Source organism: Macaca mulatta, chromosome 8, assembly GCF_049350105.2.
Source record: "Macaca mulatta isolate MMU2019108-1 chromosome 8, T2T-MMU8v2.0, whole genome shotgun sequence".
NCBI classification, from domain to species: domain Eukaryota; kingdom Metazoa; phylum Chordata; class Mammalia; order Primates; family Cercopithecidae; genus Macaca; species Macaca mulatta.
This window is the reverse complement of record NC_133413.1, coordinates 13807791-13834985: the sequence shown is the minus strand read 5'-3', so window position 1 is coordinate 13834985 and position 27195 is coordinate 13807791. Positions and strand designations below refer to the sequence as shown.

The following is a 27195-nucleotide window of genomic DNA, read 5'->3' as shown; positions in this document are numbered from 1 at the left end:
CGCCAGGCGTGGTGCTGGGCACGGGAAAGTCACCAGTGAAGACACAGCTACACGAAGCCCTGAACATCCCTGCTGCAGCCACAGGGCCCGGCCACACCACAGAGCTCTGTGAACTCAGGGAAGCTGGAACACCTCGGACATCCCTTGCTCATGCGTAAAGTGGGGATAAGTCAGTGACCAGCATCACTGAGGGCCTGCCACATAACAGAGAGTCACTAAACGCTAGCTATTCTCACTAGGATTGGAAAGGTTGATACTTACTCCATTTACATGAACTTTCTATAAATACTGTATTGATGTTCACGTCACCACAGGCAAAAAAGACGCCGCTTTCGCATCCAGCCCACCCTAAGGATGCACCTGGACTTCCCACTACACTCAGCTCCACCAGGCATCAGGCCCTGCAGAAGCCACAACCTGTGACGAAGACAATGAGTCACTCTTGGTGTGTGGCACAGCGTGACGTGGCGGTGGGCACTTAGTCATGGTCAGTCCGTGATCCAGAGCTGCGGAGCTTATTTTAGGGTGAGCGAAAATCAATTTAAGTTTCCAGACATGTCTTGGGACAACAGAAGATACCCAAAGAAGCAGGGGAAAAAAAAAAAAAAAACCCACAGCCTGAGACAGAAGATACCCAAAGAAGTAGGGGGAAAAAAAAAAAAAACTAGCCTGAGAAATACTTTCTTCATTCAAGGCCTGGGTAGTCAGGAATATAGGAAAGAGATTTTCAATTTTATCTTATAATTAAATAATATGAACTCTACTGGGGGAAGAAAAGCAGCCCATGGCGTTGGTATTAACCCTTAATGTGATTTTTGCCACCTTGACTCCCATCGCTATAAAAAGTTACTTTCCGTTCCCCTCACAAAACCACCCAAAGAATATCTGTGTAATTTTGAGCTAGTTGGGTTTTGCTCACTTTTGAGCATTAACTAGATTAAGGAGCTTCACCAAGAAACACCCCTGAAGAGCATGGTGGAGGCATGACATGATGGCTCATGTCTGTAATCCCAGCTCTTTGGGAGGCCAAAGCAGGAGGCTCACTAGAGGAGGCCAGGAGTTCAAGGCCAGTCTCAGCAGCATAGTGAGATCCTGTCTCTACAGAAATAATAATAATAATATTAATAATAACAATTAGCTGGTCATGATGATGCATTCCTTTCTTCCCTGCTACTCAGAAGGCTGAGGCAGGAGGATCACTTGAGCCCAGGAGTTTGAGGCTGCAGTGAGATATGATGGCACCACTACACTCCAGCCTGGGTGACACAGCCAGACATAAGTACTCTTCATGGTCTAACCGACAGTACAATATTTGGAATTAGGATCTGTTTTGCTCCTACCACAATCACGTACGCACCTCATGCCCTTACCTAAGTTATTTTTCTTTGTGAGTCTTTCTCCCCACTTCCAAAATGAGGGCATGCCTCTCTTGGGATCATGTATCTAGGCTTGGAGATAAGAATTGTAAAGCTCCTAGTATACAAAATATTTTCAACAGATGGTAGCTACGGTCATTTTAATATATGGAATTTTACCATAATTTCACATCTGACAGATAATTCCCCTGAAGTTAATACTTGAATGGGAATGTGTTCTCTGATCTCTAGCTACAGGCAATAGTCTTCTACGTCAGGGAAAATCAAGTACTAATATAGAATCAGAATAAAATGGCAAAAAGAATGGGGGCACAACAGAGAAATTCTCGAGGAATAACCTACTTACTGTAAGAATTTGTAAATCTGTGGCAGCTAAGACCAGGCCCTCTGAGCACATCTGGAGGTGAACTTCCTTAAAAGAAATGCGTCCAAATGCTCCAACAGGTTCAAGATCATATCTTGGAAGGGTAAAGCTCTTTAGAGTTTACAAAAAATTGTGACTTCGGCTCTGCCAAGGAAAGAATGCCCAGGCGACCTACCGTAGCGGGCTTCCCCAGGGACAGCCCAGGTGTGACCCATGTGGGCTCGAGGCCACCGTATTTGATGCCACCTGCAGAGCTGAGGGCAGCTGTCTCCCATTAAGCCGAGGCTGTACCAATCAAGCCACGTTCCCGCATAATATTGGTTTCCAAAATACCTTTTTCCCCAGAAGAGAAGAGGCGTTGACTTACAAACCTTCAATATGTGTAACTCCTCCCAGGTGGCAAAACCAGGGTAACAGAGAACACCGCGATTCTGCCACTGTATCCTAATCTCATGTGCCTGTACGCGAACTCCCAAGCATTTTAGCAAGCTTTTGGACATGGAGCTCAAAAGAATGACCCATAAATATTTTCCAATACATACAGCATCTTAATGTGTTTTTCTTTCTTTCTTTTTTTTTTTTATTTTTTGTAGACACAGAGTCTATGTTGTCCAGGCTGCTCTGGAACTCCTGGGCTAAAGCGATCCTCCTGCCTCGGCCTCCAAATGCACTGGAATGACAAGCATGAGCCACCGTGCAGGAAGCACAGCACCTAAATTCCAAAATAACCTTGAACCCCTGACCTTCCACCCGCCCTGGTGACTTCCAGAGATCGTTTCCTCTTCCCGTGCCAAAGGTTTCTCGTCTTTCGCGGCCCCGGTAAAGTCACTCAAGATGTTCCCTCTGCTTCTGAAGGCCTTTGACTGAGAAGCCACTCTGGGTCCTATCCCGACCCCAGGCGGTTCCATTCGTACTCGCACATCTCCGGGCTGGTTTAAGTCACGCTGGCCAGGCTATTTCCACTTCACTCTGGTAATTTCTCCAATCCCAGCGTCTGCTGCATCACCTTTTTTTTTCTCTGAGAATCCAACCCTACAGGAGGAATGCTGATGCTGGGGGGGGCGGGGGGTCCTTTTACTAAAACGCTAACGCCAGAGCACTTCCCAGGGGCGCTGGGGGTCGGGCTGCGGGGCGGGGTCTGGCGCTGCCACCGGGGTCTCCCGCGGGGGGCGCTGGGCCTGGGGAGGTTGCGCTGCGGGCTCGCGGAGCGCGCGGCATACGGATGTCCGGGCCTGGGCACAAGGAGACGACGGACCTGGCATCACGTAGGCGCTCGCGGCGGGCGGGGCAGCGCCCACAGCGCCCCAACCTACAGCACCCGCGCCCGCCCCGCGCACTCAAGGGCGAAGGGAAGGTCACCGGGGCCGTGGGCGGGAGGCTCATCCCCGCTCCATCCTTGTGCAGTGCGCGGTCCCGAAACGGCAGGAAATCCGCCATCCGGGCCTTTCCACGCATCTGCGGCAGGAGGAACCGGGAAAATAAAAATCAAAACCCAGCTCGGGGCGCGTCGCGTCTCCAGCCCTCGCGATCGCTAAGGCTCCCAGGTAGCGTTCGCCTGGGAAGCGCAGATCTACCCGCCAGGGGCTGCAAGGATCGGGGCGCTCCACCGTCCAGGCACAGGCGCCCCCACGTGCACCCGGGGCCTGGGGCGCGCAGTCTCCACCACCTCCGGCCGGTCAATGGTAAATGTCCTCCCGGCGCGCCCGCGTCGTGGGCCCAGACTCTGGCCCCTCCTGGAGAGCCGCCTCTACATTGCAGGGCAGGGGAAGCCCAGAGCCCGCGCCGTGGCGCCGCTGACGTCCCGGAGTCCCCGCTTCCTGGTCCTTCCCGTCCGCGGAGGCTGGCGGGGAGGGCCTGGGACCCATTTTAGTTTTCGGTTTTGTCACGAGCCGAAAAGCGACAGCACATGCGAGCGCAGGAAACCCTTTTTTAAACTCTTCCAGCGGAAAAGCGACGGGCTGCCGGACCGCCTCGGAGACGCCAGGCGGGTACCCAGAGCACCCCCGCCGCCAGCCGGGAACCCACCCACGTCACGCAGGGCATGAGGCGACAGAAGGCGCGCGGGGACCTGGCCGTTTCTTCCTCGACATGCTGGGAGGTGACGTGGGGAGGAGTTAGGGGGCGGGGGCTACTTAGGAAGTGATCGCGCTGTACCCACGCTTCGGAAGGGAAGCCCGGCCCCTTCCTACAGCTCTGAGGGAGAACGACCCCCGAGGGCGCTCCAGGCGACCCCCTCTGCCAGGCTCAATTTAAAACATAAACTGGAGGGGGTGGAAAGCTCACTCTCTTCCGGATGGAGGTTCCTACTGCCGTGTCCCGTCCTCCTCCGCCCCACTCGGCAAGGACCCCGGGGCTGCCTCGCCGGCTCAGGCCGCCCCGCAGGGACCCCTGCCGCTCCGGGTCACGGGCTTCACCCCAGTTCTCCCCATCGCTTCCCCGCTCGTCTCCCCGGTTCTTCCCATCGCTTCCCCACCTTTCCTCGGGTCCTCCCATCGCTTCCTCCCTTCTGCCCCGTTGCCACATCCACTTCGCCCTGTTCTCCCCTTCTCCGTCCGTCCCTCCCTCGCCGCCGGTAGGGGCGCGCGCACCTTGAACATCCCCGACGCTGGTCAGCATGCCAATGGCCTTGCGGGCCCCGGAGAGGTGCTTCAGAAACTTCCGCAAGGAGCCCTTCGGGGCCCGGGAGTCGTCCGCGTCCATGGCGAGAAGGCCGAGGGCAGCCGCTAGTCCGGCTGCGCAGCAGGCAGTGGGGACCCTGCCCGCGCGCGCCCGACTCGGAACGCCGCCAGGCCCGCGCCCCTGCTCGGCCCCAGCGCCAATGGGCGGGGCCCGAGCGCACTGGAGGGGCTGCGGGGGCGGGGGAGCGGCTAGGGGCAGGGGCACGGCTAGGGGCAGGGGTAGGGGCAGGGGCTGGCGGGGGGACACGTGTGGGCAGGAGGACCTACGCGGGGGTCGTCGTAGGTGGGGGCCGCGCTAGCGGTGGGGAAGGCCGCAGAGGCGGGCGTAGAGCCACAGGTGGGCGAGGTCCCTGCGGGTGGGGCCGCGTTGCTGGTGCGCGAGCCTCGCGGGTGGGTTGGAGGACTCTGGTTGGGGGCTTTAGAGATGCCCCGAGCACCACAAGTGGGGACAGGGGCAGCGTCCTGGGGAGGGGAGACTGCAGAGGGGCGGGGTCACATCGTTTACCGGGCGCGCCAGGGCGGGGCGGGATAGAACGGGGGGAGCATCTCCCGGGGGCGGGGGGGGGGGGGGCGAGGGAAACCCTGAGTGGGCGCGAACGCCAGGACGGGTGGAAACCCCGCACTTGCGGGGAGCGCCGATGGCGGGGTGGGGTGGAATTGGGGCGCGGAGACCCCACCTGGACGCGGAGGCTCGCGCCCGGCCGGGCGCACAGCTTCTTGTTGCCGGCAGGATTCCTCCTGGGGCTGCGCTGGGAGCCTCGGGGCGCGGCTTCCTCGATCCCCGCCCCCAAGTTTTCTGTGCAGCCTGAGGTCGGGAAGGACGGAAGGAGAGTGGATCCTCCAGGTGGTGAGAAAAGCTGAGCACGGAGGGCTTAGCTTTGACGAAGCTGCGATTTCCCGTGCCTACGGAGGCTGTGGCGCTCCTGGGCCCCCAACCTGGCCCTTGGGGAGAAGAAGCCTTGGGGTGGAGGAGGGTATCGGGGCGCGACCCTCAGAGACGCCTGGGTGCGCGAAAGTCAGAGTGAGGCAGGAGGAGGCGCAACAGGACTAGCCTGGAGGGGAGGCGGGACGACCCTTCCTCCCCACGGACAGGCCCGCTGCTGTACGCTGTGCCGACCTCGGCCGGCTTCACTGGCCAACTCCACGTGCTGAAATACGCACACCCAATGGGATGTGCGGTTGCCCATCCGCAGCTTAACAGCCTGGTGCCAGTTACCCTGCGATGGGAGAGGGGGAAACCCCCACAAAAGCACGGGCTTATGGGGCCCGGTTCCTTCAGGGCTCACCCCACGAAGAAGGGCTCCCAAACGGCCCCACTCGACGGCTTACCGGAGGATGGTCCTGTGCAGTGGGTGTTTGTTGAACAGATAAGAGACAACAAAAGAGACTAAGAAGAGGTTTGTTCTATGAACCAGGGAAAGTGAAGCAGTCGCAAAGGAGAGTCTCGCCAAAGGGCAATCCTGGGGAAAAGATGGAGAGGCATGGATTTTTCTTGGATGTGTGCCTCATCCTGGGGCTCATCCCGCTGAGAATCAACTATTCCTTGCAAAAGAGGGAAAAGAAATATGCTGCGGACTATGCTGGATGGTCTGATCTCTCCCTTGGCCAGAATTAACGGGGCAATTCCTAACCCCTTGTGGTCCTCAGAATCACCTGACCTATGCACACCCCCACTAAACCACTGAAGTCCAGTTTCTGCAAGCGCAGCCAGGGAATGTGTATTTTTAAAACAGGCCACCTAGGTTACTCTGATGAATGCAAAGTCGGAGAGCTCTACTCCCATGCACTGAGCCTGAGCTTTATTCTATTAATAAAAAAGAAGAGGAGAATCCTGGGTGTCTTAAGGTGGCAGTTGAGTGGCCTTTGCCTTGTGATGGGTAGGAGAGGAGACCGGTGCTCTAAGCACCCGCACCCACCGCTGGGCTCAGGATCTGTGCTGGAGAATAGGGCTAATTTAATTACTCATGCCTTTTTAGAGCATAGTACATGTGGAGAAGGTGGGGCACGCTGAATTTTATTTTAGCCAAATACCCCTTATCTCCTTATATAATTGATATTTTATATTGAACATTAGGGGATGGGTCATTTGTCATCAAATTGCCTGTATTACAAAAAACGATAGATACAACCTAACAGTTCAAACATGATGAGTTAAATAAATGATGGTAAAAATAGACGCTGTAATAATATCTAATTGCTGTTACTGCTACGAGGATAAATGTCTACTGACGTGGAAATATGTTCAGGACATAGAAATAAGTGAAAAGGCAGTCCTAGACACAGTGTGAGCCTGTGCGTGTGTGTGTGAGTGTGTGTGTGAGTCTGCATACATATGTCAATGTTTCTGAGCATTTTATTTCCTTTCTTTTGCTTAGTATAGGTAATGCTATTTTTCTCTCCGATGAACAGGTATTGTTTAGGGAATAGAAATAGTTAATTAAAGACAACAAAGTTTAGAGTGTCAAGACCCCCAAGGTTACGGCTTATGTTGAACAGTTTGTGTGTATGTAAGGGCTGGGGTCAGGGCGGTCACTGACGGTCCTCACACATCTGTTCTCATGAGTTTGGCCCATTGCTCAGTCAAGGAATTAACATATATTAATATATTCCTGTAGCTAAGATGGAAGAGAATAGCTATGGCTCTTTTATAGTTTTTGCTTTGTTTTGTTTTGTTTTTTGCAAGTCAAGTATTTTAATGGTGCTACAACTAGAGGTATTTTTTTTTTAATCGTTGGCCTTAGCAATGAATCTTCTAATTCAAGAGGAAGATATTACATGCCGTGCTGACCGTACAGCTTCCACCCAGTAGGACCTGAGGTGTGTGTTTGTTCTTTATTGTCCCTTGACAGATTACTCCAAACTGTGGCCCAGCCACACCAGCACACAGTTATACCACAGGAATGATTACTCCTGGGGCCAGGAGTGCAGGCTTCACTGAGCCCTCTGCCCCAGGGGCTCTCCGCGGCTGCAGCAGGTGTCTGCCCAGGGCTGCCGTGTCTTCTGAAGGCTCAGGCTCATCAGGGGAGGAGCTGCTTCCACGCTCGCTTCTGTGTTGCTGGCAGGATTCTGTTGCTTACAAGCTGTTGGACTGAAGGCCCCAGTCTCTCCGTGGCATCAGCTTCAGGCCGCCCTCTGCCCTGGGCAGGTGACTGGCTTTGCCAGAACTAGCACCTATCAAGAGCCAGGGGGAGAGTTCCAGTGGACAGAACTTGCAGCGCCCCCCCAATTCAATCTCAGGAGAGACCGCCATCTCTTTTGCCTGGTTCTATTCATTAGAAGTGAGCCGCTGATTCCAGCCCTCTTCGAGAGTCTGTCTGTGAACACTAGGGGCAGGGGCCAAGGGGAGCCACTTGGGAGGGGAGGTGCTGCCTGGGACCTGCCTAGGACAAGGTGAAGGAGAACATGCATAGGCACAGATGCCTTTCCCACTTCCCCTCTGTGGTGGGCACAGGAGCTGCAGATGTGCCCTAAAGGACTTTTGGCATCCCAGGAGGGAAGCAGCTCCCAGCCATGAGGCACCAGGACCCAGTGCCCCAGCATGTCGGGCTGCGCATTCCAGGGCTACCTGAGCTGCAGCCTCTTCCCCTCCCCTGCCGTCTCTGCCTGTGCATGGAGTGGGCGTCTCAAGTCTGCAGGGGCCAAACTGAGCTCAGGCCTCTGCACCCCCGCACAACCCCCCACCGCTCAGTCTTCCTCACCTCAGCTCCTGGTAACTCCATCCTCCCGGGGACTCAGGCTGAAACCTTGCAGTGCTCCTCCACCCCGGCATCTAAGTCCCTCAGGAAAGTCCCTCTTGGCTCTTCATTGCATCTGGAGCCACTGGGGCCAAGCCACCACCTCTGACCTGGACCGGCACAGGATCCCTCCCCATCCCCTGCTCTGCCCCCACCTCCACCCCACCTCCATGCCTTAGGTGTCCTCAGCTTCAGAGTCAGGGTGCACCTATCAGGATGTAATTCAGGCATATTCTCTGCTGACTCAGAGTCACAGGCCCCACACGGCCCACTGGCCTGTCGTTTGGTCCCATCAGATCCTGGTGCTGCCCAGAGGCCCATGTGGGCACCCGACAACCTCAGGCCCCCGACAACCTCAGGCCCAGCCTGCTCTTTCCTCAGGCCAGGCCCTCCTCTCTCTACCCACTCTGCCCACTTTCCTCAGGTCTGTCCTGAAAGGTCTCCGGCATGGCGAGGCTGAAGCCTGTCCCCTAGTGGCTGACATACAGTGGTGACACTCTCTGTGTGGGGGAAAGAAAGGGAGATCAGACTGTTATTTTGTCTATGGAGAAAGACGAAGACATAAACAAGTCCATTTGGATCTGTACTAGGAAAAATTCTTCTGCCTTGAGATGCTGTTAATCTGTAACCCCAGCCCCAACCCTGTGCTCACAGAAGCATGTGCTGTATTGCCTCAAGTTTTAATGGATTTAGGGCTGTGCAGGACGTGCCTCAGTAAAAATGTGTTTGCACCTCCTGGGCTCCAGGCTGCCGGCTGCCTGCCCAGGGTCTGAATGTCCTACTGTGACCTGTTTCCTCACCTGGCCCAGAGGACAGATAGGGAAGGCTTGTTTTGAGGATTAGGCAGGGTAATCCCAGTCAGCCCTCATTGGCTTGCCTATCCTCCAGGTCTTTTTGATTTCTTTTTTCTCTTCTTTGTTATGAAACTCAGAGAATTGTCCTCCAGCATGTCTTCAGCTGGGGAGGTGGAAAGACTGGACCATGCCCTTGACTTCAGGGCCCTTTGTGTTCCCCTCCTCCTAGGGTTTTTAAAAGCATTTACTTAGCAACATACCCTGTACCTGAGGGAGCTGCAGAGAACGTCCTGTGTGTCCAAACCAGAACACTTTGTTCCCTGACCCCAGACCCTCATCACACCCCAAAGCCCAAATCCTTTCATGTGGCCACCTCCAGACAAGAGTCTGAACTCAATGCTTGTTTTCTGGGGTCTACACAGGACCATATGATGGGGCTACCTCCATTCTACCCTTGTGCCTCCCCCAATCCATTAGGGGCCTCAACTCCAGTGATTCCTAACTGGGAGCAAGGTTCCCCAGGCAAGGAATGCAGCCCTCCCCAGGATGCTGGCCTGGCCGTGTCCCAATGGACATCAGTCCTGGAGCAAGAGGTCCAAGGCAGGGAGTTTCACCGCCCATTTCACCAGGTGTGGTGACGTTTCTGGGTTCCTAGCCTTTAAGATGGGATTTTTACACTGTGCCACAGTGGGGGAAACCGAGGCACAGGGCCGGTGAGCAGTAAAGAAAGAAAACCTCTGTGACTAGGAAAGGTGTCACTTGCCCAGCACAACCGCTCCAGGATAGCACCCTTTGGGATGTACCGCTGAGCTGTTCCTGGCACGTGACATGGCACTGTGGTGGAAGTCAGCAGCCAGTGGAGTTGGGGGTCGGGGTGCTGGCAGGAGCGGGTAACTTTGCACCCACCATGGGGAGGAAGGGGACGTTGCCCCTATCCTCACACCTTGAGCACAGCAGTAATTTTCTTCTCTGATGTGTGTGGGCACCAATGCCTATATAGGTGTGGGTGCATCCTCCCCTTTTGTTGATGAGGAACCTTCCTGCAGCCGTTGGGGTGGGTATGGGCACCACACGTGCCTGGCAGCAGGGTGGTGCCTGCCGACGCTTGGCTACTCTATGTCTCACTGCCACCTCTCCAGGGGAAGCAGACCCTGTGCCCTAGTGCCCCTCATACCCAGTCCCTCACATTCTTCACTTGGCATCTCCCTACCTGATTCTCCCAACTCAGCCCCTGCCAGGTTTCTCCAGGCCCTGTGGGCCCTGGGATGGGATCAAAGGAGGCAGCAACTGTGCTGTCTGGCTCTGCCTGAAGTCAGGGATCCCTGGCCGCTACTGGCATCTGGTGGGCAGGGTAGGTGGGGAGGTCAGGGCTCAGCTTTTCCACTCCCCAGCCTGCACTGGCGAAGTCACCAGGTGTAACTGGCCTGGAGGCTGATCTGTGTCCTCCACAGTCCCTTGATGCGTTATATTGAAGCCAATCCTTGTGTGAATGACTTGACCTGTTGTTACCGCCCAGATCAAACCAGAAGCGAAAGACTCTTGCACTTGGGCCCAGAGCCTGGGGCTGAGGCCGCCATGACCACCCTGTTCTCTTCCTTCTGGGGTCCCTAGGAAGCTCCCAGGACTGAATGATCCCCACAAAACACAGTGGCCAGGAAGGGAGGGCTGGAGGTCAACTCCCCCCACCTCTACCACCACAACCAAGAGTCCCCATGGAGGTTGGCCCTGAGCTGTGGGTCCCTGTGGGATGCAGGTTCCACGGATACTTCGGGGGGTGAGCATGGGTCCTCCTGGCTGATGGGAGACTGGGGGGCACTGGGTGTGTGGGGCCTGTGTAGGTGGGTTGGACAGCACTGGGCCTAGCCAGGGAGCCAGGGACTGGTGTGGCCAAAGTGGGTAACAATATGTTGCCAGAACAAAACTACAGTGCAACCAGCCCAGATGGCAGGGAGAAGGAGGCCTGCCTAGCAGGACCGTCCACCCCTGTCCTGGCCCCAAGCCCAGACTGCCTGCCTGTATTGGACATTGCCTGGTCCAGGAGGCCTGGGCATGAGGGTCAGGTGGTGTGTCCCTGGTTTCGAGACTTTGCTGGTCCCTTGGGAGCTGAGTATCCTCTGGGCAGGAGGAGGGCCAGCGGTCCACTGTTTGCATCGGCCCCTGGGGCTGTGCCCCTACCCCAGCTTCTGAGCCTGCACAGGGACGTGGCCAGGGCTCCTCCCCTGCTCTATGGCTCCAGCTCTGAACAGTTCACTGATGACTCTGACAGCTTCCTCCCCAAAGCTTGGGTCCTCGTCTGTGGGAATGGGGTGTCCCAGGCCCCCTGCAGGCAGGAACCCACCCCCAGCCCCTCTGGTGGGCCCTCCTGGGTTTTCTTACCTACTGGCTTGTGAGACCCAGTTGGCCAAACTTGGTGTCCTATTTTTATTTTGGCCTTTTTCTTAGTGTGTGTTTTCTGTAACTACTGCTGTGTAGATCTTCTATTTGAGTTTTAGGTAGAGAATCTTGCCCACCAAGAGAGCCCCCACCCCACAGAGCCTCCACTTCAGCCCCCCCTGGGCTGGTCCTGCCTGTGCTCCGCTTGGTGTGAATGTTGAGTGTGATGGATCCACACGGCTGCTTGACCCTGCATCTCCTTCCTTCTTGTTGCTGAGGCCTGTTCTGTTCCCTCTTTCTCCACCTGAGCTGCACTTGAAGCCAAGATGAAGGATGAGAAGTGGTTGCTACGAAGGACCCTCCTGCAGCGAATCTGCTGTGAGGAGGCTGCACTGGCCCAGCCTGTCATTTCCTTCTCTAAGCTCATTCCAGAGGTCGGCCAGGGGCAGCCCGTACCTGCCTGCTCTTGTGGCCCGTGAATCAAGAATGGATTTTACATTTCCAAATGGCTGAACAAATGAAAAAAATAACAATTCATGACACTGAGAAGTGTCCATGTCCATAAGTAAAGTTTGATGTGGGTGCAGTCATGCCCATCTCTTCACAGGCCACCTGCAGAAGGCTGCTGTGGTGTAGCCATGGCAGAGTTGCATTCTTGAGGCAAAGATCAGTTGGCAAAGCTGAAAATACTGACTCCTGGCTCTTTAGGGAAACAGTTTCCAGTCCCTGGTTTAAAGGCTGTGTGGCAGGACCCCAGGATCTTGGTCAGCTTGTTCCTCCCTCAGGGCCTGCTGTGGCCTTCGCTGGTATGTCTGCAAAGTCTGAGTGCTATGGTGCCTCTCATGGGGGCATTGAGCTCTGTCGTGCTAGATTTCACGATGTCTGCCTCATGGTCACCTGTCTCACCAAGAGAGACCCTGTGGCCAGATTCAAATTAGCAGGAGCAGTTGGTTTTTGGAAGCAGGGATACCTTCAAGCTGAGCTGCCACCCGCCCTGAGGTGGTCCCATGACACTCACTGTCTCGGTCAAGGTTGGGGCAGGGGTGGTGTCCTGGACTGCCCTGCGATGTGGATCGTAGTAGCCAGGGGGGAGAGGGGGTTGCTATTACTCCCCATATCATGGGGAGTGCCTCACCCCCTGCGATGTGGATCGTAATAGCCAATTACTCCCCCCTGCAATGTGTGTCCATTATTAGCAGTCTCTTTTATTCAGGATATTAGGAACAATTTCACAGGTTGTGTATACACAGCCTGCGACAGGAGAACGAACACCATCCTCTGCACCTCCGGATATTAGGAACCATATCACACAATGAGTGTACACTTTTTGGGAGATTTGAGGTAATGTCGCCCTGTGTTTCCCTGAATATTCGGAGACATATCACAGGGCGGTTGTACACCCACTACTCTCTTGGCAGGAACATCATACTTTACCTACTGGAAATTAGGAGCAATATCACAGACTGGGTATCAAGCCACTGTCATACTGGAAGTAATGTCATGCTCTCCCCCACAAGTTATGAGGAATAATATCACAGGGGGTGTGTACCTTCTCCGGTAGTGGGAGTAGTATTATCATGTCTTCCTTTAGATGACAGGAACAATATCACAGGGTGAGCGTACACCCTGTGTGTTTTTGGAAGCAATGTCATTCTCTCTTCTTCTAGGTTTTAGGATTCATATCACAGGCAGGATGTACACCCCTTGTTATATTGGATGGAATCTCATCCTCTTTCAACCTGTATCTTTAGAAAACTATCCCATGGGAGTTGTCCATCCCTTCAATATTGGTACTAATACCATCTTCTCCTTTCCTGGACATAAGAAATAATATCACAGGAGGGGTGTACACCCCTTGCAACGTTGGTAGTAATATCACCTCTCCCCTGTGGTTATTAAGGACAAAAATCCCAGGGTGGCTGTACGGTTCCTACTTTATTGGGAGTAATATCATCCATTCACCCCCTGGATAAGAGGAACCATACCACTGAAGAGGTGTCCACCCCCTTCGATATTGTCAGCCATGTCATCTTCTTCCTGCCTGGATATTAGGAACGATATCCCAGGGTTGGTGGTCCTGTATACCCCCTGTGATATCGAAAGTAAAATCATCCTCTTTCCCGCTGGATATTAGGAACTATATCACAGGTGTATGTGCACCTTCTGGGATATTGGGAGTACTCTCAGCCTCCACCCCGCTGCATATTAGGAGCAATATACAGGGGGCAGGGTGGTTACACCCCCTGCGATATTGAGAGCAATATTCTTCTCTTTCTCCTGTACATTAGGAACTACATCACAGGGGCCTGTACACCTTCAGCGGTATTGGGATTCATGTTATCCTCTCCCCCACTGAAAGTGAAAAACTATATCACAGAAGGGTGCACACCCCCTGCGATATTGCCACTGGTATCACCGTCTCCTTCCCAGGATATAGGGAACAATATCCCAAGGGGGTGTACATCCCCTGCAATATTGGGAGTAATGTCTTCCTCTCCCCCGCTGGCTATTACGAACAATGTTACAGGAGTGTACACCCCCTGCTCTATTGGGGGTGATATCCTCTCCCTCCCTGGATATTAGGAACAATATCACTAGGCAGTGTACATCTCCTGCAATACTGAGACTAATCCTCTCGCCCCCTGGATATTAGGAATCATATCACAGGGGTGGTGTACATCCATCGCGAAATTGGAAGAAATATCATCATCTCCACCTTTGGATGTTAGGGACAATATCACGGGGGAGGTCTACAACCCCTGCGATATTGGGAGTCATATCATCCTCTCCAACCCAGGATATAAGAAACAAGATGACCGAGGAGATATACACCCACTGTGATAGTTTCAATAATGTTCTCCTCTACCCGATGGCTATTAGGAATAACATCATAGAGGGGTGTACACTGTCTTCGATGTTGGGACTAATATCATCCTCTCCCCGCCGGATATCAGGAACAAATCTATTAATTATTAATATTAATAAATATAATAAATATTAATAATAATCATCGATATTAATAATCATAAAAAAGATAGTAAAAATTAATACTGGTTAAAATGTTGACACTTAGTATTAATAATTAATAATAATATCACTATTAATAATTAATGATATCAGCAATTAATATTGCTTAAGTCAATAGTAAGAGATGTTGGTAATAAAATAATGATTAATATTAAGAACTAATAATATTGTTAAATGACATTAATATTAATAATTTTAAGTGTGCATAATCATGTATGTAAAATAATTATCCATAAATAATAATGGTATCCTATTAATTAATAGTGTCATTGATAATTATTAAAATCAATCATTGATGTTTAATAATTAATCATATTATTACTCCTAATACCGCAAGGGGTGTACACTTACCTATGATGTCGTTCCTAATACTCAGGGACGGACAGCATGATATTAGTTTTAATATCGTAGTATGTGTACACTCACGCTGTGACACCGATCCTAATATCTAGGGTGATACAGTATGACATGACTCCCAACATAGCAACTAATGGACAGCCACCTGGTGATATTGCTCCTAATATTCACGGAAGAAGCATATGATATCACTCGCAATATGGCAGGGAGAGTACAACTCTTCTCGGATATTGTTGCTGGTATCCGGAGGGGGAGAGGATGATAATAATTCCAGTATCGCAGGCTGTGTTCATCCGCCCTGTGATATTGTTATTAACATCCTGGAAGGGAGAGGATGATATGACTCCCCATAGAGCAGGAGGCGTACACCCAGCCTGGGATATTGTTCTTAATATCCATGGAGTGGAGAGGCTGATATTACTCCCAATATGGCAGGGGTGAACATTCACCCTGTGATATTCTTCTTAACATCTCAAGGCCGAGAGGTTCATATTACTCCCAGTATCGCAGACACTGTACATCCCCGTGTGATACTCTTCCTGATATCCGGAAGGGGAGAAGATGGTATTAAAACCCATATCGCAGGAGGTGAACACCCACTCTGTGATATCTTTCCTAATTTGCAGGGGGAGAGAGGATAATTTCATTCCCAATATTGCAAAAGATGTACACGCTCACCCCGTGATATTGTCCTTAATATTACAAGGCACAGAACATGATGTTATTCCCAATATCGCAGAAAGTGTACACCCCACAGTGATGTTGTTCCCATGACCCGGGAGGGAAGAGGATGATATTATTTTCAATATCGCCGGGGGTGTACACGCCACCGGTGATACTGTTCGTAATTTCCACCTGGGAGAGGATGATATTACTCAGAATATCGCAGGGGCTATAAGCACTACTTTGATTTTGCTCCTAATAGCCAGGCAGAGAGAGGATGATATTCCTCTCTGTATTGGAGAGGGTGTACACCCGTGTTTGACACTGTTCGTGATGTCTAGACGGGGACATGACATTACTCATAAAATCATAAAAACGCTGTGCGTCCATGGGGGATTCTAATATCCAGGCAGAGATATTACACCTCAAGTCGCGGGGAGTGTCTACTGCGGCTGTCATATTATTTCCAATACCCAGTGAGGAGAGGATGACGTCGCGACGAATATCGAGGAAGTCAAAACACCCCCTGTGATATGGTTCCAAATACCCACCTTGGAAGAGGATGATACTACCTTCAATAAAAGGGTTGTCCAACTCGCCGGACATATTTTTTCAACTATCCAGAAGAAAAGAAAATGATACTACTCCGAATATTGCTGGGGGTGTCCTCCGTCATGTGATATTGTTCTCAGGGCTAAAGGGAGAGAAGATAATGTCATTCATTGAACTACAGGTGGTGCACACGCAACCGTGATATTGTCAGGGGGGTGAGCCACCCCCCGCGAGGTGGGGACCAATAGCCACCCCCTCTCCCCCCCTTGGCTATTGGGAGCCACCTCGCAGGGGGGTGAGCCACCCCCCGCGAGGTGGGGACCAATAGCCACCCCCTCTCCCCCCCTTGGCTATTGGGAGCCACCTCGCAGGGGGGTGAGCCACCCCCCGCGAGGTGGGGACCAATAGCCACCCCCTCTCCCCCCCTTGGCTATTGGGAGCCACCTCGCAGGGGGGTGAGCCACCCCCCGCGAGGTGGGGACCAATAGCCACCCCCTCTCCCCCCCTTGGCTATTGGGAGCCACCTCGCAGGGGGGTGAGCCACCCCCCGCGAGGTGGGGACCAATAGCCACCCCCTCTCCCCCCCTTGGCTATTGGGAGCCACCTCGCAGGGGGGTGAGCCACCCCCCGCGAGGTGGGGACCAATAGCCACCCCCTCTCCCCCCCTTGGCTATTGGGAGCCACCTCGCAGGGGGGTGAGCCACCCCCCGCGAGGTGGGGACCAATAGCCACCCCCTCTCCCCCCCTTGGCTATTGGGAGCCACCTCGCAGGGGGGTGAGCCACCCCCCGCGAGGTGGGGACCAATAGCCACCCCCTCTCCCCCCCTTGGCTATTGGGAGCCACCTCGCAGGGGGGTGAGCCACCCCCCGCGAGGTGGGGACCAATAGCCACCCCCTCTCCCCCCCTTGGCTATTGGGAGCCACCTCGCAGGGGGGTGAGCCACCCCCCGCGAGGTGGGGACCAATAGCCACCCCCTCTCCCCCCCTTGGCTATTGGGAGCCACCTCGCAGGGGGGTGAGCCACCCCCCGCGAGGTGGGGACCAATAGCCACCCCCTCTCCCCCCCTTGGCTATTGGGAGCCACCTCGCAGGGGGGTGAGCCACCCCCCGCGAGGTGGGGACCAATAGCCACCCCCTCTCCCCCCCTTGGCTATTGGGAGCCACCTCGCAGGGGGGTGAGCCACCCCCCGCGAGGTGGGGACCAATAGCCACCCCCTCTCCCCCCCTTGGCTATTGGGAGCCACCTCGCAGGGGGGTGAGCCACCCCCCGCGAGGTGGGGACCAATAGCCACCCCCTCTCCCCCCCTTGGCTATTGGGAGCCACCTCGCAGGGGGGTGAGCCACCCCCCGCGAGGTGGGGACCAATAGCCACCCCCTCTCCCCCCCTTGGCTATTGGGAGCCACCTCGCAGGGGGGTGAGCCACCCCCCGCGAGGTGGGGACCAATAGCCACCCCCTCTCCCCCCCTTGGCTATTGGGAGCCACCTCGCAGGGGGGTGAGCCACCCCCCGCGAGGTGGGGACCAATAGCCACCCCCTCTCCCCCCCTTGGCTATTGGGAGCCACCTCGCAGGGGGGTGAGCCACCCCCCGCGAGGTGGGGACCAATAGCCACCCCCTCTCCCCCCCTTGGCTATTGGGAGCCACCTCGCAGGGGGGTGAGCCACCCCCCGCGAGGTGGGGACCAATAGCCACCCCCTCTCCCCCCCTTGGCTATTGGGAGCCACCTCGCAGGGGGGTGAGCCACCCCCCGCGAGGTGGGGACCAATAGCCACCCCCTCTCCCCCCCTTGGCTATTGGGAGCCACCTCGCAGGGGGGTGAGCCACCCCCCGCGAGGTGGGGACCAATAGCCACCCCCTCTCCCCCCCTTGGCTATTGGGAGCCACCTCGCAGGGGGGTGAGCCACCCCCCGCGAGGTGGGGACCAATAGCCACCCCCTCTCCCCCCCTTGGCTATTGGGAGCCACCTCGCAGGGGGGTGAGCCACCCCCCGCGAGGTGGGGACCAATAGCCACCCCCTCTCCCCCCCTTGGCTATTGGGAGCCACCTCGCAGGGGGGTGAGCCACCCCCCGCGAGGTGGGGACCAATAGCCACCCCCTCTCCCCCCCTTGGCTATTGGGAGCCACCTCGCAGGGGGGTGAGCCACCCCCCGCGAGGTGGGGACCAATAGCCACCCCCTCTCCCCCCCTTGGCTATTGGGAGCCACCTCGCAGGGGGGTGAGCCACCCCCCGCGAGGTGGGGACCAATAGCCACCCCCTCTCCCCCCCTTGGCTATTGGGAGCCACCTCGCAGGGGGGTGAGCCACCCCCCGCGAGGTGGGGACCAATAGCCACCCCCTCTCCCCCCCTTGGCTATTGGGAGCCACCTCGCAGGGGGGTGAGCCACCCCCCGCGAGGTGGGGACCAATAGCCACCCCCTCTCCCCCCCTTGGCTATTGGGAGCCACCTCGCAGGGGGGTGAGCCACCCCCCGCGAGGTGGGGACCAATAGCCACCCCCTCTCCCCCCCTTGGCTATTGGGAGCCACCTCGCAGGGGGGTGAGCCACCCCCCGCGAGGTGGGGACCAATAGCCACCCCCTCTCCCCCCCTTGGCTATTGGGAGCCACCTCGCAGGGGGGTGAGCCACCCCCCGCGAGGTGGGGACCAATAGCCACCCCCTCTCCCCCCCTTGGCTATTGGGAGCCACCTCGCAGGGGGGTGAGCCACCCCCCGCGAGGTGGGGACCAATAGCCACCCCCTCTCCCCCCCTTGGCTATTGGGAGCCACCTCGCAGGGGGGTGAGCCACCCCCCGCGAGGTGGGGACCAATAGCCACCCCCTCTCCCCCCCTTGGCTATTGGGAGCCACCTCGCAGGGGGGTGAGCCACCCCCCGCGAGGTGGGGACCAATAGCCACCCCCTCTCCCCCCCTTGGCTATTGGGAGCCACCTCGCAGGGGGGTGAGCCACCCCCCGCGAGGTGGGGACCAATAGCCACCCCCTCTCCCCCCCTTGGCTATTGGGAGCCACCTCGCAGGGGGGTGAGCCACCCCCCGCGAGGTGGGGACCAATAGCCACCCCCTCTCCCCCCCTTGGCTATTGGGAGCCACCTCGCAGGGGGGTGAGCCACCCCCCGCGAGGTGGGGACCAATAGCCACCCCCTCTCCCCCCCTTGGCTATTGGGAGCCACCTCGCAGGGGGGTGAGCCACCCCCCGCGAGGTGGGGACCAATAGCCACCCCCTCTCCCCCCCTTGGCTATTGGGAGCCACCTCGCAGGGGGGTGAGCCACCCCCCGCGAGGTGGGGACCAATAGCCACCCCCTCTCCCCCCCTTGGCTATTGGGAGCCACCTCGCAGGGGGGTGAGCCACCCCCCGCGAGGTGGGGACCAATAGCCACCCCCTCTCCCCCCCTTGGCTATTGGGAGCCACCTCGCAGGGGGGTGAGCCACCCCCCGCGAGGTGGGGACCAATAGCCACCCCCTCTCCCCCCCTTGGCTATTGGGAGCCACCTCGCAGGGGGGTGAGCCACCCCCCGCGAGGTGGGGACCAATAGCCACCCCCTCTCCCCCCCTTGGCTATTGGGAGCCACCTCGCAGGGGGGTGAGCCACCCCCCGCGAGGTGGGGACCAATAGCCACCCCCTCTCCCCCCCTTGGCTATTGGGAGCCACCTCGCAGGGGGGTGAGCCACCCCCCGCGAGGTGGGGACCAATAGCCACCCCCTCTCCCCCCCTTGGCTATTGGGAGCCACCTCGCAGGGGGGTGAGCCACCCCCCGCGAGGTGGGGACCAATAGCCACCCCCTCTCCCCCCCTTGGCTATTGGGAGCCACCTCGCAGGGGGGTGAGCCACCCCCCGCGAGGTGGGGACCAATAGCCACCCCCTCTCCCCCCTTGGCTATTGGGAGCCACCTCGCAGGGGGGTGAGCCACCCCCCGCGAGGTGGGGACCAATAGCCACCCCCTCTCCCCCCCTTGGCTATTGGGAGCCACCTCGCAGGGGGGTGAGCCACCCCCCGCGAGGTGGGGACCAATAGCCACCCCCTCTCCCCCCCTTGGCTATTGGGAGCCACCTCGCAGGGGGGTGAGCCACCCCCCGCGAGGTGGGGACCAATAGCCACCCCCTCTCCCCCCCTTGGCTATTGGGAGCCACCTCGCAGGGGGGTGAGCCACCCCCCGCGAGGTGGGGACCAATAGCCACCCCCTCTCCCCCCCTTGGCTATTGGGAGCCACCTCGCAGGGGGGTGAGCCACCCCCCGCGAGGTGGGGACCAATAGCCACCCCCTCTCCCCCCCTTGGCTATTGGGAGCCACCTCGCAGGGGGGTGAGCCACCCCCCGCGAGGTGGGGACCAATAGCCACCCCCTCTCCCCCCCTTGGCTATTGGGAGCCACCTCGCAGGGGGGTGAGCCACCCCCCGCGAGGTGGGGACCAATAGCCACCCCCTCTCCCCCCTTGGCTATTGGGAGCCACCTCGCAGGGGGGTGAGCCACCCCCCGCGAGGTGGGGACCAATAGCCACCCCCTCTCCCCCCTTGGCTATTGGGAGCCACCTCGCAGGGGGGTGAGCCACCCCCCGCGAGGTGGGGACCAATAGCCACCCCCTCTCCCCCCCTTGGCTATTGGGAGCCACCTCGCAGGGGGGTGAGCCACCCCCCGCGAGGTGGGGACCAATAGCCACCCCCTCTCCCCCCTTGGCTATTGGGAGCCACCTCGCAGGGGGGTGAGCCACCCCCCGCGAGGTGGGGACCAATAGCCACCCCCTCTCCCCCCTTGGCTATTGGGAGCCACCTCGCAGGGGGGTGAGCCACCCCCCGCGAGGTGGGGACCAATAGCCACCCCCTCTCCCCCCCTTGGCTATTGGGAGCCACCTCGCAGGGGGGTGAGCCACCCCCCGCGAGGTGGGGACCAATAGCCACCCCCTCTCCCCCCCTTGGCTATTGGGAGCCACCTCGCAGGGGGGTGAGCCACCCCCCGCGAGGTGGGGACCAATAGCCACCCCCTCTCCCCCCCTTGGCTATTGGGAGCCACCTCGCAGGGGGGTGAGCCACCCCCCGCGAGGTGGGGACCAATAGCCACCCCCTCTCCCCCCTTGGCTATTGGGAGCCACCTCGCAGGGGGGTGAGCCACCCCCCGCGAGGTGGGGACCAATAGCCACCCCCTCTCCCCCCCTTGGCTATTGGGAGCCACCTCGCAGGGGGGTGAGCCACCCCCCGCGAGGTGGGGACCAATAGCCACCCCCTCTCCCCCCTTGGCTATTGGGAGCCACCTCGCAGGGGGGTGAGCCACCCCCCGCGAGGTGGGGACCAATAGCCACCCCCTCTCCCCCCCTTGGCTATTGGGAGCCACCTCGCAGGGGGGTGAGCCACCCCCCGCGAGGTGGGGACCAATAGCCACCCCCTCTCCCCCCTTGGCTATTGGGAGCCACCTCGCAGGGGGGTGAGCCACCCCCCGCGAGGTGGGGACCAATAGCCACCCCCTCTCCCCCCCTTGGCTATTGGGAGCCACCTCGCAGGGGGGTGAGCCACCCCCCGCGAGGTGGGGACCAATAGCCACCCCCTCTCCCCCCCTTGGCTATTGGGAGCCACCTCGCAGGGGGGTGAGCCACCCCCCGCGAGGTGGGGACCAATAGCCACCCCCTCTCCCCCCCTTGGCTATTGGGAGCCACCTCGCAGGGGGGTGAGCCACCCCCCGCGAGGTGGGGACCAATAGCCACCCCCTCTCCCCCCCTTGGCTATTGGGAGCCACCTCGCAGGGGGGTGAGCCACCCCCCGCGAGGTGGGGACCAATAGCCACCCCCTCTCCCCCCCTTGGCTATTGGGAGGCATGTTGGACTCTCAGCCTGTTGACGATATTGTGAGTAGTATCGTCTCCCTCTCTGGAAATAATGAACTGTTTCACAGACGGGTGTACACGTTCAGTGTATTGCTCAGGGAGCAGTAATATAATTAATTATTAAACATCAAGGATCCGTTTTATTAATTATCAATAATACTATCAATTAATAGTTTACCATTAATTCTTAATTATTGTTTTAATTAGATTATGTTCTACTCCAAGAATTAATTTTTAATATTAATATCATTTATCAATATTAATATTTCTTAATAATTATTATTTTTTTGCCAATATCACTTAGTATTGATTTATGTAACAGTAATTGTTGATATCATTATTTTATTATTAAATGTGTTAATATTATTAATTATTAATACTCATCATTAACATTTTTAACCAGTATTAATTTTAGTGTCTTAATTGTGATTTTTACTGTCTATGATTAATATACATTTTTATGTTTATTAATATTAATAATTAATAGTCTTGTTCCTGATATCTGGCCGGGAGAGTATGATATTACTCTCAGTATCGAAGAAAGTGTACAGTCCTCTATGATGTTAATTCTAGTAGCCAGGGGGTAGAGGATGACATTGAAAGTAGCGCAGTGGCCGGGCGCGGTGGCTCACGCCTGTAATCCCAGCACTTTGGGAGGCCGAGACGGGCGGATCACGAGGTCAGGAGATCGAGACCATCCTGGCTAACACGGTGAAACCCCGTCTCTACTAAGAAATACAAAAAACTAGCCGGGCGAGGTGGCGGACGCCTACAGTCCCAGCTACTCGGGAGGCTGAGGCAGGAGAATGGCGTGAACCCGGGAGGCGGAGCTTGCAGTGAGCTGAGATCCGGCCACCGCACTCCAGCCTGGGTGACAGAGCGAGACTCCGTCTCAAAAAAAAAAAAAAAAAAAAAAAAAAAAAGAAAGTAGCGCAGTGTGTGTACATGCAGTCGGTCATCTTCTTCCTTCTATCTAGGATGGGAAAGGATGATATGACTCCCAATATCACCGTGGGCGTGGACCTCCACCGTGGTATTTTCCCTAACATCCAAAGGCGGAGAGGGTAACCTTTCTTCCGATTTCGCAGGGGTTGTACACCACCCCTGTGATATGTTTCTTAATATCCAGATGGCGAGAGGGTGATATCAGTCCCAGTATTGTAGGAGGCGTACACTCCCTGGGGATGTTTTTCCTAATATCCAGGGACGGACAGGATGATATCACTCCCAATATAGCAGGGGATGTACATCCCTTCTGTGACATTGTTCCTAATAGCCAGCCGGTAATTATTATAATTGTTTGAATAGGTTATGATTTACTCCAAGGATTAATTTTTAATATCAATGTCATTTATCAATAATAATATTTCTTAATAATTATTATTATTTTATTGCCAATATCACTTAGTATTGATTTAAGTAACGTTAATTGTTGATATTATTTTATTATTAATTGTCTTATTATTATTAATTATTAATTATTAATACTCATGATTAACTTTTTAAGCAGTGTTAATTTTAGTATCTTAATTGTGATTTTAATATCTATAATTAATATTTATCATTTATATTTATTAATATTAGTAATTAATAGCCTTTTTTCTGATATCCGGCCAGGATAGGATGATATTACTCCCCTTGTCGCAGAAAGTGTACGCTGCTCTATGATGTTATTCCTAGTAGCCAGGGGGTAGAGGATAGTATTAAAACTACCGTTGTGTGGGTATATCCCGTCGGACATCTTGTTCCTTCTTTCCAAGGTGGGAGAGGATGATATGACTCCCAATATCACAGTGGGCGTGGACCTCCACCGTGATATTTTCCCTAACATCCAAAGGTAGAGAGGGTGATATTTCTTCCGATTTCGCAGGGGTTGTACACCACCCCTGTTCTATGTTTCCTAATATCCAGATGGCGAGAGGATGACATCAGTCTGAATATTGCAGGAGGTGTACACTCCCTGGTGATATTGTTTCTAATATCCAGGGATGGAGAGGATGATATCACTCCCAATAAAGCAGGGGGTGTACACCCCTTCTGTGACATTGTTCCTAATAGCCAGCCGGGGGGAGGAAGATATTACCGCCAATATCGCCGCAGGGGTGTACACCCCCTTGGGATATTCATCCTTATATCCTGGGAGGGAGGCGATGTTACTAGTGGCAATATCGCAGGGGATGTACACACCCACTGTGCTATTGTTCCGACTAACACGATATGACTCCCAATATCACGGGGGGGGTACATCCTCCTATGATATTGTTTCTTATATTCAGGGGGAGAGGATGATATGACTCCCAATATCGCAAGGGTGGTACACACCTCCTGCGTTATTGTTTCTAATATCCCGAAGGGTAGAGCATAATATTACTCTCAATATCTCAGGGGGTGTACACCCCCTTTGTAATATTTTTCTTAATATCCATGATGGGAGAGAATGATAAGACTCCCAATATGGCAAGAAGTGTACAGCCGGCTGTGATATAGTTCCTTACATCCAGGTAGGGAGAGGATGATGTTACTGCCCATATCGTACAAAGTGTAAAACCCCTTCGATATTTTGCCTACAATCCTGAGGGGAGAGGATGATATTACTCCCAATATGGAAGAAGGCGTACACCCCCCTGGGACACTACGCCCAATATTCACGTTGGGAGACGATGACAATACGTCCAATATCACAAGGAATGTACACCCACCCTAGCATATTGTTCCTTATATCGAGAGTGGGAAAAGAAGCTATTATTCCCAATAACGCAGGGGCTGTGGCTGTACACTCCTCCTGTGATATTGTTCTTTATATCCTGGGGAAGAGAGGATGATATTACACCCAATACCGCAGGGGGTGGACACCCACTCAGTGATGTTGTTCTGAATGTACTCCACCTCCCACCACCAGGGATATCGTTCCTAATATCCAGGGGAAGAGAGGATAACATTATGCCCAATATTGCTGAGGAGTATACACACCCTCTGTGATGTTGTTCCTAGTATCCAAAGGTAGAGACGATGATATTACTGGCCATATCGCAGGGGGTGTACACCCTTCTGTGATATCGTTTTTGACGTTCAGTTGGGGGAGACAATAACATTAATCCCAATATCGAAGAAGGTGTACATACCCGTGTGATGTGGTTCCTAATGTACAGGGGAAAGAGAAGAATATTGCTCTCAATATCGCAGGGGATGTAACCACCCTCTCCCCTGTATATTATCCCTAATATTCAGTGGGTTGGAGGCTGACAGTACTCCCAATATCCCAGAAGGTGCACACACACCTGTGATATAGTTCCTAATATCCAGCGGGAAAGAGGCTGAGTTTACTTTCGATATCACAGTGGGTGTACACCGCCCCCAACCCCGGGGTATTGTTCCTAATATCCAGGCGAGAGGAAGATGATATGGTTGACAGTATCGAAGGGGGTGGACACCTCTTTTGTGATATGGTTGCTGATATCCAGGGGGTGAGTGGATGATGTGTACACCCCACCTGTGACATGAATCATAAAACCTAGAACAAGAGAGAATGACATTGCTTCCAAAAACACATGGGGTGTACACCCACCCTGTGATATTGTTCCTGTCATCTAAAGGAAGAGATGATGATACTACTCCCACTACCGGAGAAGGTACACACCCCCCTGTGATATTGTTCCTCATAACTTGTAGGGGAGAGCATGATATTACTTCCAATATGACAGTGGCTTGACACTCAGTCTGTGATATTGGTTCTGCACACCAACTCTGTGCCCCTCGTTTCCCATGTGTTCTCTCCTCACTGTTGGAACCTCGGGGGAGGCTTTGTCTTTGGTTACAGATGAAGAGACGACGGGTCTGAGAGGTTAAGCAAGTTTGTTACTGGAAAGGAGTCCCAATCCAGACCGCAAGAGAGGTTTCTTGGATCTCACGGAAGAAAGAATTCAGGGTGAGTCCTTAAAGTGAAAGCAACTTTATTAGGAAAGAAAAGGAATAAAAGAACGGCTTCTATGGCCGGGAGCAGCGGCTCACTCCTGTAATCCTAGAACTTTGGCATGCCGAGGCAGGTGGATCACCTGAGGTGAGAAGTTCGAGACCAGCCTGGTCCAACATGGCAAAACCCTGTCTCCACTAAAATACAAAACATTAACGGTGTGGTGGCAGGTGCCTGTAATCCCAGCTACTAGGAAGGCTAAGGCAGGAGAATTGCTTGAACCCACGAGGCGGAGGTTGTAGTGAGCCAAGATCAAGCCACTGCATTCTAGTTTGGCCAACAGAGCAAGACCGCATCTCAAAAAAAAAAAAAAAAAAAAAAAAAAGAATGGCTGCTCCATAGGCAGAGTGGCCCCAAAGGCTGCTGGTTGCCCATTTTCATGGTTATTTCTTGATCATACGCTAAACAAGGGTTGGACTATTCATGAGTGTTCCAGGAAAGGGGTGGGCAATTCCCAGAACTGAGAGTTTCTGCCCTCCCTTCCGAGACCATGTAGGGTAACCTCCAGATGTTGCCATGGCATCTGTAAACTGTCGTGGCGCTGGTGGGAGTGCCTTGTAGCAGTTAACGCATTATAATTAGCACATAATGAGCTGTGAGGGCAATCAGAGGTCACTCTCGTGGCCATCTTGGGTTTGCGGCTTTGGCCAACTTCTTTACTGCAACCTGCTTTATCAGCAAGGTCTTTATGACCTGTATCTTGTGGGGACCTCCTATCTCATCCTGTGACGAAGAATGCCTAGCCTCCTGGAAATGTGGCCCAGCAGGTCTCAGCCTCCCTTTACCCAGGCCCCATTCAAGATGGAGTCGCTCTGGTTCTCGTGCCTCTGACAAGTTGGCCTGGGTTGAGTGTTTCCTAGTGTGTGCTTGTTGGAGCTGTTTTTAGGAGTAAGAGGTATTGTCAGTAGGAAACAGGCCTCTGTTGGTCCTGGGGCTGGCACTCTGCCCCAGTATGTCGGCCTCATTTTAGTGGTGACAAAACTGGGGCTCAGAGACATCAACTCCCTCATCTCGAACCCCCAGACTGTCAGTGGTGGGCTGGGGTTTGAATGTGGGGCTTGAAGACCCATCATCTCCTCTGGTCCCCCAGTCTCTGCTGCCCAAGAGGAACAGGATCCCAGGATCCAGGCCCCTCATGGCACCAGCCAGGGTGGGTGGAGATGGGAAGGCACAGTTCCAAAGCCCCCCGGACTCTGAGGCAGGTCGGGGGCCGACAGCAAGCCGGACCTGCGGACCCCACCCTGAGAAGAATGGCTGCAGGCCCGGCCCAGCGGGCAGGAGGTCTGTGTCCTCAGTCAACGTGACGGCGCTTCCCACTCCTCCAGCCAGGCCGTGCCGTCTTCACGTTTCCAATCATGCGGCCTCCTCTCCAATTCCCAAGCCCAACCCACAGAGACAGCGATCTGGGGTCCACGTGAGGTTTGTCAGCAGCTCTGACCCGCTGCTTCCCGCCAGCCCCGCGGCCGGTTCTGGAAAGCTCTCTGCTGCCCCCTGGTGGGGAGGC

The 27195-nt window shown here is 55.0% G+C and overlaps 2 protein-coding genes across 2 annotated transcripts in view; both read left to right on the top strand.

Moving 5' to 3' along the window:
• Window positions 1-13865, top strand: part of LOC144330568 (uncharacterized) — a 310405-nt gene extending 296540 nt beyond the window's left edge. The window contains exon 4 of the mRNA XM_077942758.1: window positions 13856-13865. The gene's annotated coding sequence lies outside the window, so the exon portion shown is untranslated. The remainder of the gene's footprint in view (window positions 1-13855) is intronic.
• The window catches only part of LOC144330715 (SH3 domain and tetratricopeptide repeat-containing protein 1-like), a 397029-nt gene that overhangs the window by 234157 nt on the left and 135677 nt on the right, over window positions 1-27195 (top strand). The gene's annotated exons all lie outside the window — the stretch shown is intronic.